The sequence below is a fragment of the Octodon degus genome, unplaced genomic scaffold (genome assembly GCF_000260255.1).
Source record: "Octodon degus isolate 3935 unplaced genomic scaffold, OctDeg1.0 scaffold00196, whole genome shotgun sequence".
Classification (NCBI taxonomy): Eukaryota; Metazoa; Chordata; class Mammalia; order Rodentia; family Octodontidae; genus Octodon; species Octodon degus.
In genome coordinates, this window is record NW_004524772.1 from 2316309 (window position 1) to 2328468 (window position 12160).

General features: G+C 36.6%; 1 non-coding gene across 1 annotated transcript; it reads right to left on the bottom strand.

Moving 5' to 3' along the window:
* Positions 1 to 2060: 2060 nt before the first annotated feature.
* Positions 2061 to 2187, bottom strand: LOC111813536. The gene has a single exon (XR_002818766.1). It is a non-coding gene; the product is annotated as a small nucleolar RNA SNORA61 (small nucleolar RNA).
* Positions 2188 to 12160: the final 9973 nt, after the last annotated feature.

Consider the following 12160-nt stretch of genomic DNA (forward strand, 5'->3'; position numbering starts at 1 on the left):
GGGTAGGGACCAGATACCTGGATACTTCTGGCAGGGCCATTTGGCTCCATAGCATAGAAGGAGGGACCAGTCACCTGGACACCTCCAACAAGGCTCGTTGCCAAGCCTGGATTCTTCCTGGACTAGTTGCCACGTCTCCTGACTTTTCTTATATTAGTAATTGAACTTCAGTTTGCCTTGTAATCTCAGATTTAGACACATCTAACAACTTTTTATACCTTTTTCCTTTATTTTTATCCAACTTAAAATATTTTTCTTTTTCCTTTATGATTTCTTCTTGATACAGTAAAAGTGTGTTATTAATTTTCAAATCTTCTGTGTTTTCAGGGGTTTTTTAGTTGTCTACTTCTTCTTTAAGTTGTGGTAAGACTGTATATGCTACATTATTTTAAGGTTTAGAAATTCGATATTTGTTTTATGACCAAGCATATGGCCTATTTTGGTGGATTTAAAATATTTTTATGGGGTGAATAAATATACTGCTGTGATTTTTTACTACATGCCCTATCAACTAATGGGAAAAAAGTGTTGAAATATACAACTGTAATCATGGGATTTCTCTTTTCTTTGGTTCATATTTGTTTTGTGTATAATGTAAAGGTCTTTGTATAGTGTGAATAAACACATTTAGAATGATTATCTACATGTGTTAATCAGTTTACTTTTATGATATCTTCTTCTAATCTCTGGTAAATTTTCTTATCTTGAAATTTATTTTATGACTACTCCAGCTTTCATTTGGATCTTGTTAATATAAGAATTTTTTCTAACCTTTTATGTTTAACATACTTGTGCTTTCACACTTAACTTACATAAATAGTAGATAACATATGGATGATATTTGAGTCTATATTCCATCTGAAAATATTAATCTCTTCCTATTAATTAGAGTTTTCAAATCACATAGAGGTACTATAATCATTAATATTGTTATATGTAAACTTATCACCATTCTCTTTTAGATTTTTACTACTGCTTCTGTGTATCATTTGTCATTCCTTTTTGCTCTTTTCTTCCTCTTTTCAGACTGAATTTTTCATAATCTCCTATAATTTGCAGTATGATTATTGTAACTAAACTATTTTAAGTAATTGCTCTAAGATTTATAATACATAATTTTAAATTATCACAGTCTACTTGAAAATAATATTCTACTAATTTATATGTAACATGAATTTTAAAAGTATTTCCATTTTTATTCCAGTGTTACAATTTTCATATAACTTACATTGAAAAATTTTAAAACCCATAATATATTGTTATTTTTAGAAACATAAATACTGTGCCTAAATAGTTAAGAAATAGCTAAACTATTATCCAAAATAGGTAACATATTTTACATCCCTACTATGTTAGAGTTATACTTTTTCTACATTTTACCAACATCTGCAATTACTTTAATAGGTATACAATGCTATCAAATGACAATTTTAATCTTAATTTTCCAAATGAGAACAATGTTGAATATTTCATGAGTTTTTCAGCGATTTGCCCATCTTTTTTATGAAATGTCCAATCCTTTCCCCATTTCTTAATTATATCATCAACTTATTTGCTAAGCTGCAAATGTCTCTCTCATTCACACATGCACATGCACACAGCACACACACCTATGTCAAACATATTAGACAAATATTTTCTTCCATTTTGTGAATTTTTAATTTTCTTCATAATAACACTTTTTAAAAAGTGAAAGGTTGTTTGTTTGTTTGTTTGTTTGTTTGTTTGTTTTTGCGGAACCGGGGATTGAACTCAGACCCTTGCGCTTGCTAGGGAAGCGCTTATTCCACTGAGCCATCTCCCCAGTAAAAAGTGAAAGTTTTAATTTTGCTAAAGCACTATTCATTAAATATTTCACTTATACCTTATGATTATATCTTCTCTAATAAACTTTGGCCTACTCTATGGTCACCAGTATTTCCCTTCATTTCTTCTAACATAAATACTGTGCCTAAATAGGCACATTTTATCATTTTTTAGCTACTATGTTTGTGTTTATGGCTTATTTTGAATTAGTTTTGTATATGGTACAATTTCTTAACTTTTTACTTATTTTTTAACACTGTTTGAAACTAGCCCACATGCTATACATCAGCCTAGAAGGCCTGGAGGCCAGCCCCAGCATTAGCTCTTCTTTACATCACCAGGACCAGTGTACAGATCAAACGAGAAAGGTAACTGGAGGGTTGTGAATGTACTTTTAAAAAAAAAAAAAAAAACGTATTTAGTAGAGTCTACAGGGTCTCTCTAGACAGATGCGACTCATAGTGATCTTCCTGTTTTCAGTCTCCCAAGTGCTCGGATTATAGACACGCTACCATGCCCAGTCTCAATCGCTGCCTCAGCATGCCCTGGGGCTCGGGGCCGGCATAGCACATATGTGTATATATGCACATATATAAATGTACATATGTATAAAAATGTACATATGTATAAAATATATATTACATATGTCTATAATGAAAACATTTGCTAGATGAGGTCAACAGAAGATTTAGATACTACAGAGGACAATGAAGTTTAATTGAAGATGAAGGAACAATAGACTTTTTTCTTTAAAAGTTCCACTTAAGACTGGTATTTTTCCATTTTCTCATTTTCTTCCTATTTTCTATGTAAGTATACACATATGTAATATATGTTTTATACATATGTACATTTGTGTATGTGTATATATATATATACATAGATGATTTATACCATTTTAAAGTTAAGTGTCAATAATTTCATTATCTTTTTCATTGATCTGCTCTTTCGATTGACATTCTCACGTTTTGGATCACATTTTCTTATTTCACACGTGTGTCCATATTTTGCTGGCTCATGTCCAATGATGTCTTTGTAGACCACCTTTGAGTCACACAGACTCCTATGAAGTGATCTGGCTTGCTTTGTCTGTCCGGCTCCCTCCTCTTCAGGAGTCCGCTCTAAAAATTCTAGCTGCCTTGGCTTCCCCAAAGGCTGCATTTGTCTCCTGAATTCACTGATGTAACCAAGCTTTGTTGGATTCCTCTTCACTATGCTACAGCAGAAATTACCTTCAGGCAGAAAGCCTGGTGAAGCTTGGCCTACTTCTTGTTTCTTTTCCTACAAATATCGCTGGCCTACGCTGTCAACCATCACGTACCACAAAGGTGTTATTCCCTCAACTGTTTTTAGTTATCTACTTATGTATGGTTGGAGAGTGGTTGCATATTCTCATTTTCTCTCATGACCAAGTTCTGATGTAATATAGAAAGAAATTTGATTATAGAAAATCCTATACACCTTTAAAATATAATAAAATGAAATAAAATTTTTCAATAAAAGTGACTAAGCGCTTGGTTCAATCCCTGGCACCGCATGCCGCACCGGCCCCACCCTCGGGCATGCTGAGCCAGCAAGGGAGTCCAGGCTTGGTGGCGCGCACCTGTAATATCAGCACTAGGGAGTCAGGAATCAGGACCACTATGAGCCTGAGCTGTGTAGTGAGTCCCTTTAGGGAGAAAAAAAAAAAAAAAAAGTAAGTAAACTCCTTTTAATTTTAAGATTGGGGAGAATTGGTCACAATTGTAAGTTTCCTATTACATAACACAGAACATCCCTTAACTCCTTCCTCCATAGCTGGCATCTGTGTTCAGGCTAGCACGGTGGTGAAGGGAGAGACCTTTGGTCCACGCTATGTCTCATCTAGGATCTTCCTTTCACCCCTCATTATCCTAGCCCAGTGTCTCCTGAGGTGTGACTGGTCTAATTTTGTTGCATGGAGTTAAGGCGTCATCTATGTTGATGCCTGGGAATTTCATCTTCTTGAATACGAAGGTCCTCATAATAGCTTTTGTCTGTTCCGCTGTTTATGTCAGTCCCATGACTTTTATCAGAGGCTCAAGAGCCATCAGCTCTTTTTCTCCACTATGCTGCAGTATGCACAATTTTTTTGAGGCCACCTTCAAATGTGCCCTCAGAAGGGCTCCTCTACCTGCAGAAGACAGTGCGCCAGACAGCATTCTGGATCCACCGCTTAGCTTAGGAGCTTGCGACGTTCCCTTTCTCCTCTCTCAAAGGCACAAAGACACAAATAGGTGAGCTGATCACCCATATCTGTCCTCCTCTCCTTCTCTTTAAGACTCTGCTTTCTGAATGAAAGGCAAAGGCAATTATCTGACTCATAAGGCATCTCTCCTTACAACTCTCTGCTTGCATTATATCACATCTTCTTATAAAGACAATAATACTCTTAGACTCGAGAGACCCATGCCCAGAATTTGAATGCATAGGGATGATTTTGGAACTTACAAAATATGTTTGTTTGTATAGAATGACACTTTATGACCAAAATCTTTTAATTATTTAAAAAGATATTTTTTGAGAAGTAAAAAAAGAAAAAGAAAAGAAAAGCCTTCCCTGCTCTGTATCCACCCTGAACCTGAAGCAATGCATGCTATTGATTCTACAAATGTGAACACAGCTCAGTACCTAAGAACTGGGGAATAGAAAGTACTGGTTTCATTTTTTAAAAAAACATTATTTCTTTTACCTGCTCTATTATAAAACTTTGCAAGAGAATTGGCTCTCATTGTAGCTTCTCTTGCTTTTGATATCTACATGTCCAGTTACAATAAATACTAATATTCAAAATCATTAGACTACAGAAGATGTATCAAATGTATCTGTCTGTTCTGATCCATCTAATTCCCACAACTACCCCATGCAGTATATATTATCTGACTCCCTCCTATTTTATAGTAAGAAAGGCTAAGGAAAGAAAAGGTTTAAATAACTTGCCCAAAATCACAGTTAATCATGGATAAATTTAAACTCTGAAACTTTAATTATCAGCATTTTCAGCAATAAAGTGAGAATAAAATTATAGTAATATGAGTGAGGCAATACATGTAATAATTGAACAAAAGTTTCCCAGATGCAGACCAACTTGATTCAAATTCCTGTGTACCTATCTAGTGATCTTGAGTTTCTTGGCTTTGCTGTCATTCAGTTGCTTCAGCTCTAAAACAAGAAGGATCACTCAGTAAATGTGAGCTCCTTTCAAAGGTCTACCCTACTTTATCCGAAGTCTTGCAAAGTAAATATTGGAATTTGGTGACATTTGTTTTGTAGATTGACTATAAGAAGTATAACTCGGCCTCAGAGAAAACACCTACAACCAAGCATTGAGATTTATGTCTCAGAGTCCATGAAGAATCATCTTAGTAGGACAAAGACTAAAAAGACTAGGCCAGGTGTTGCTATCAATCCAATCAGTACAAATGTTTGTTTCTAGAGATTTTTTACTTAGAATTTCAGATGAAACATTACAAGCTGTTGTTTTACTTGCCTACTTTAAACAGTATGATATTTGTAAGCTAAATTAAGCACAATGCGTGGCCCATAATAAGCCCTCCATTGGGGTGAGTATGAAATTGATATGGAAATTAATACTTTTAGTTATTATGTTTACTCCGAAACTACTGGCAGAGATGCATCTTTAAAATTTTTATTGATTCTCTTAAAATTTCCCATGGACAACTTTCTGTGAAGTTCCTGAATAATCTTAGTGTATCATATTTTTTGTTTTCATTTTTTATTTTAAAAAGAATAGAAAAATAAAAGATGATACATTAGAGATGATACACAATTTAGAAAATAAGATAGGTATTCAACAGTGGTTGTTATATTGCACATTGCTGTCATCAAGGTAGTTGTTCAGATTACAGATATAAGCATATAAAATTGGTCAAAGTAAAAATTTGAATAACTGCTACCTTTGAAAAACTGGTAGAAATTAGTAGTACAATCATCTTAGCTCTGCTGTGTATATTCACACATGATTTTTGCCCTTCCTTTTCTCTTTTCTCCTTTTCCTCATCCTAATTATTTATTCCCTATGTTCAGTCTCATTCTTTTTCTTATATCTATTGTACTTTTGAGATTTTATTTACTCTTTCATGTTCTTACACTAGGTACTGTACCATATTTTATGCCTTGGCGTGAAACTCATGTGTCCCTTTATCTCTTTCACTTTCCTTGGTGAGCACACCATTATTCTGTCCCCATCTTTACCTGTATGATGAGATCAGTCAAAGTAAAAGAGAGAATGAGAATGTGCTCTCCGGAAAATGGAAGAAGGAATGGATGAGATGATAGCTGTTGATTATTGCGCATTTGCTCTGGAATCTGTGCTACTTCAAATAATTGTGAACTTTAATTCTCTAAACTGATTTGTGCTGTGAATACTGGATTCCCCTTTTCCAGATTGAGAGGCTGAGACACAAAGATACACATAATGTGTTCAAAGACTTCAGATAATTCCTAAAATGTGTATGTACTTTCTCCATCCTATGCTTTGGAAGATAATCACAAGTTATTTGTGGTTCCTAAGAGGATAAACACTTCCAAAAGCTAAGAATCACTGAGATTATACATGTGAAATTGCTAGATATTTGGGTGGATCGATGCATGCAATAAGATTCAAGATTCTGTTAAGACATATTTTCAAGCCCCTCCTGCCCATGTGCCAATCTAGGTAGCGTACATTAGTCATTCAGCCGGGATGGGATTAAAAGACTATCCCAGCAGTAACAATCTCTTATAAAAAGCCTAAGGCTGCAGCAGTTCCTACATATCTCACTGTCAGCTTTTGCCCAGACTTCTCTTCCACTTGTTTCCTAGTCTGTCACCTTCATTAAATTAAGCACTCCTTTTGCAATGTCAGAAGTTGTTGACTTGAGCCTTTTACAGCTCAGTATATTAATATGGCTTTATAACCCACTAATATTATGGAATACTGGACTATATTAGAATGTTTTGCTGAATTCAAGTACCTACAGTATTTAAATGACAATGGTATACCCATCTCTGACAAAACTAAACCAAAAAAGGGGATACAAATGAAGGACCATTTTGTACCTGTATATTCAAAATAGGAGAGATATACAGCTACCTTTCTCTTAATTCAATGAATAAAAAGATTTGTACTAATAGTGTTTGTCGACAGGACATCATGTCTGCATCTTGTACTATGAAAAATCACTAAGAAGAAAACAATATGCAATGTATTAATTATTGAAACTGTCCTACTAAGCAGTTTTGAAACTGTTTCCTTGCTATTTGTTTTTTAATAAAATTAGTTTTTTAAAAAACTCTTTTTGTAGTAGATGCTGTATTCACTTCCTCTTTCCATTCCAATCTACAACATCTCACACAAAGTGACTCTTAATGTCCTTTTGATGAAGCAGAAACTGAAACCTATATTGCAAAGAGTATCTCAGCCTGGTATTTCAACCTTAATTGTGTTCTTGTTTCACATATAAGTCTGAGTGAAAATCATCTACAGTCCTTATCTTAACTCAGGTTGTTACAAAAGGAGAATCTTCATTACTTATGAAACAGTTATAAAAAAAATAGCTTGAGGATTATGCTAAATATTTCATCAGGCTAATGTCTACCTAGACTCCTACCCACCAGCTCTAAACATAGACAATATAGCACTATGCATTCCTCCAGGCCCTGTGGGTGTGAGGCTTAGTTGAGCAGAAGTAAGTGGCAGTTGTAAACTCTAAATGAAGCCAGTTCAAGAGTAACTTTTAAAAACACTGCAGACAGTCTTCCTGCTTCCTTGTTTTCCAGGACAGCTTTCTTACAAAAAGACACATATTAAAAATGATAGTGTAAAGGCTTAGTTTTGATGATAAGGCTTCATTCAGTCATTCATGGAACATGTGTTACATGGCTGTTTAACTTAAATCTTTGAGTAGTCCTGAAAATGACCTGTGCTCTTTTTCCTTTAGTAAGAGGTTTATTTGTATGAGAGATTGGAGCCATATGGAATATTTGCACCACCCATTTCTTTCTAGGGTAATAAAGGTCCAAATAGGGCCAGGGAGATGGCTCAGTGGAATAAGCGCTTCTCTGGCGAATGCAAGGGCCTGAGTTCAATCCCCGGTTCTATAAATAAATAAATAAATAAATAAATAAATAAATACTTTTAAAAAAATAAAGGTCCAAATAAGGGCCAGCCAGATAACTCAGCAGATTAAAGCACCTACTTAGGCAGATGCGATTGAGACTGGGTGTGTTGGTGCACACCTGCAATCCCAGCACTTGGGAGATTGAAAACAGGAGAATCACTAGGAATCTGATCTGTGTAGTGAGACCCTGTAGACCCTGTACTAAATAAAAAAAAAAAAAAAAAGAATAAATACCCAAATAAATTTATGCTTCCATATTCACTGAAATGGTTGCTGGTACCAGTACGGTCACATTGAGGGATTTACAGGCAGCAGAAATAAGAACTGGAAATTTAAGGATTTATGCAACTTGGACTATAAACCTCAGATCAGTGATAATACAAATGTTTTAAACAATAATTTTCACACAGGTAAGAAGATAAAAATTGTCTAGATGGAAAATTATTACTGGACTTAGTGGCCATAACTGGAGGAAGGGGCAGGGCCCTCGCAGTGTCCTCAAGCACTTGGGTGTCACAGCTATCCCCCTGCTGCTCCGCATATCAAGCCACACTGAAAGACGTGACTAGAGCCTGAACTTGTGTTTAATTGACTTCGAGAAGTGAAAGACGTTTCTTTTCATTCTTCCTTTTTGATATTGTTTTCAAGGCCATGCCTATTTACCCCACTACATATTTTGGATAATAAAAAAGATACCAGAGATTTCAGGATAGCAAATGTACGACTTACCCCAGTGTTGATCCTTAAAATACATCTTACGGTTCCTGCCACACGAGCTATTAAAATGGTAATATTAATTTAATAATAAAGTGTTAGATTTTTATAATGAATTAGTTCCACTGAATGTGTTCGTAAAACTTCTTGGATCTTTTAAAACCTCAAAGCCTATTTTAAAATGATATCTAATAACTGACTTTTTAAAAATAGGCTAGCTGAGCAGTTTGAGCACCTGCCCGGCAGGCACAAGGACCCAAGTTTGATCCCTTGTATTGCATGCCATGCTGGCCCTGAAATCCTGTCCACCAAAATGGGGTGCGGTGGTGCACACCTGTGATCCCAAGGCTGGAGAGACTGAGACAGGAGGATCACTGCAAATCCAAGCTGTGTAGCGAGACCCTGTAGCAAAAGAATAAATAAAAGATTTTCAAAAATCCAAATAAAAACTTTAACATTGAAAAAGATAAATCAACTACATAGCATTATTCCATAAAAGGCAATAGCTTTAGAAGAAAAGCAAGAGCTTCTATGCACCCCACCAATAATATATCTAACTTGAGTAAGTTAAAAAATAACACATATAACAAAGTATATTTTCTGTTTCATCTTACGTTCGGTAAATATTAAATTTTAGTTTAAATATATTCTCTGTGAACTTTTTCAATCCATTAATGTTAAGTAGTCAGAAGTTTACAATACACACTGGTTGTCAGAATCCATTTTTGCATTTTTCCCAAAAGGCTATTAAAAGAGAAGATGAAGCATTAAAAAAAATAAAAAGATGGGTGGGACATTCTACAGTTCTCAGTTGAAAGCAACAGCACTTCCTTTTCTCATGCTACCCAGCGCTCCTTGGGCGCTTGGCCGCATCTCATTAGAATGTGTTTCTCCCTCCAGCAGAGAAGTTATGTTAGTTTTCCCAGCAGCTGGCTGCATCTGTCTTTCTGGGGACACTCAGCTGTCCATCAGGTTATTCCATTCCCAAGACTAAACTCTCCTTTCTTCTGTTGGTACTAAAAGGATCACCTCTTTCTTTAAAAACTCACTTCTCTTCCTATGAGGACGTAATACAGAAAGACTTATTTGGCTCTTTCAAACTGGAGCTGATCTATTATGTCTTACTGATTCCTAAAAAATAAATGGAGAGAGATACTTAATTTGACATAACTTTGACTCCTGTTTCCTCAATTACCAGAACCAATAGCTGAAATATTTGCTCTTAAAAAATGCTGCAGTTATTACATTCTTCTCTCAAGAATTGCATTAGATTGAAAATAACAAGACATAGAATTAAACTAACAATTGAAATATAATTAGGCTACTAAGTCAGTTCTTTTTTTAATATTGAACCTTCTACAGAAGAAAAACATGCTTTCCCAGTTTACAGAGGCATGGAAAGACTTGCATGGCAAGGGGTGCTTTTTGCACCCTATGATTCTAGAGGGTTATTTTTGCCACACATAGAACCAGTCTAAAAAGATAGAGTTAAAGTTGCTTTGATGCCCAATTCCATTGATAATTTTTAAGCAAAAATATCAGTAGAGCAAGCTCAGACACTGTGGTAGAAGACAACTTTCAGGAAGAATATTCCTCAGTTGTTTACTATTGAACTGATCAAATGAAGTCAGATTGGAGGGCATTGTCTCCAAAAAGGCTGTTTATATACTTGATTTTTCTTTTCATCTGCATCCAAGCAAAAAAAACATAAGGATTTAAGTCTGGTCAAAGCTTCCAGTAATTCCCTTTCAGTGAAGCTATCAGTAAAGAATTAAGAAAACCAGTACTAAGGCACAGAAGCCATTGCAATCAAAATGTGGGAGCTGAGAAGGAAAGGAGGGCATAGACCAATAAGAAGGGAACTAATTCCAGAGGCCTAACTTGCTCCTTTTTACTAGTTATTTTCACCTCTGACCCAACTCTGATACATGTATGGAAGTGGCTGTTGCCAGGCATAAGCAGCAAAATGACCCCTGGAGACTCTTCATCACTTTGTTGCCAAGATCCCAGCTTAGGCTTAATCAGAATCTCTAGGAGTGGGACACAATCATGGGTTTAGAAAAAAACAAGCCCCAGTTATTCTGAAGCAGATTTCAGCCTAAGAACTGCTTCTCTTCTGTAATTCTCACTCTCCCCCAGGCCTCACCACCTGTCCTTACAAATTGAACCACAGTACCTGCAGGAGCTCAAGTCTGAAAACCCTCCATGTGTACCTGTCTACTTCCGTGGTCTTCACTTGTAAAGAGCAGAGTTGGCAAACACTCCTCCCAGGTCCTCCACCTGGTCCCTGTGTTGAGGCCATGACCAGTGGAGGCACTTGAGTGACTGGCTTTTGGCCCAGAGTGCTGAATCCCATCCAAGATCTCCCCAAGTGAAGAACTTTAAACTCAAATATCTTTATTGCTGCAGTGTCAGGCTGTATGAGGCCTACATGGAGTGAAAAAGATGCTAGTCCCTTACCTTTATCCTGTTTCATCACCTTGGTCCCTCTGTCCCTTGGTAGGTACTTCTGGGAAGTGAAAAATACATCCTTGATTCTTGTTGCAGCTCATCACTCCATCAGGATTGAAAATAAGTCCTTGATACTCACCAATAAAAGAGATAGCTATTTGTGCCTTTATCTGTCCATCTGTGACCCTAGGCACTTTTCTCAGTGAAGATACTTTGCTGCTCTGTCAATACCTTTGCCCCTACAACTTCTTCCAGCTTTCAGGTGCACCTTTTCTCAAATACACACCACAATTCCAAATCCTGATTTATACTGAGGTGTGATTGTTGCTCTAGGAGTAATTCCTCTGAGGCAATACTTTTTCACTCAGTGTTGTAGCCAGTGTTTCCAAGGGAAGAGATTTCCAAGGGCACAAAATTCATAGGATTATTTTATAATACTCACCCAAAAAATCAAATGCAAAAGACTGCAGAGATCTGTCCTTGTGCCAGAGACCCAAATAACCCTGCTGAGGGCCTGAATCTCATGCAATGTTCTGCACAAGCCCAGCTGATGACCTAGTGCTCAGCAATGTCCTCTGAGAGTGAAGCTGGAGGCCTAGAGCCCACAATGATGTCCCTTGCTGGCCTAGATGAAGGGTATGCACTGGAAATCCCCAAAAGTCACTGGTGGGAGCTGGGAAGTCTATGCCAGCAGAGTGAAGGATCTATGATGCTAGGTAGAGGGATCAGCACTGGAGCCAGGAAGCTCAAGGTGAGGACCAGAGCTCCCTCAAAGAGAATCACAGCCATCTTCAGTGACAACAAGGACCTGAGCTCCTCTGATGATAATGACTGAGATCATGTAGGAAAACCAGCACCACCAGCTTCTCCAGCAGCAGCATGCCATCTTCCCTTCCAGTTCTCCTTTTATGCTGTGGCAACATAAACAACCAACCAACCAAGGGGTTTCTGTACATAAAACCATACTGACTCAGTTCAATTCAGTGTTCCAAGCTGACCATTAGTTAATCTACCACATTCAAGTTACTGAAAATCTTGGTAAGTCCAAA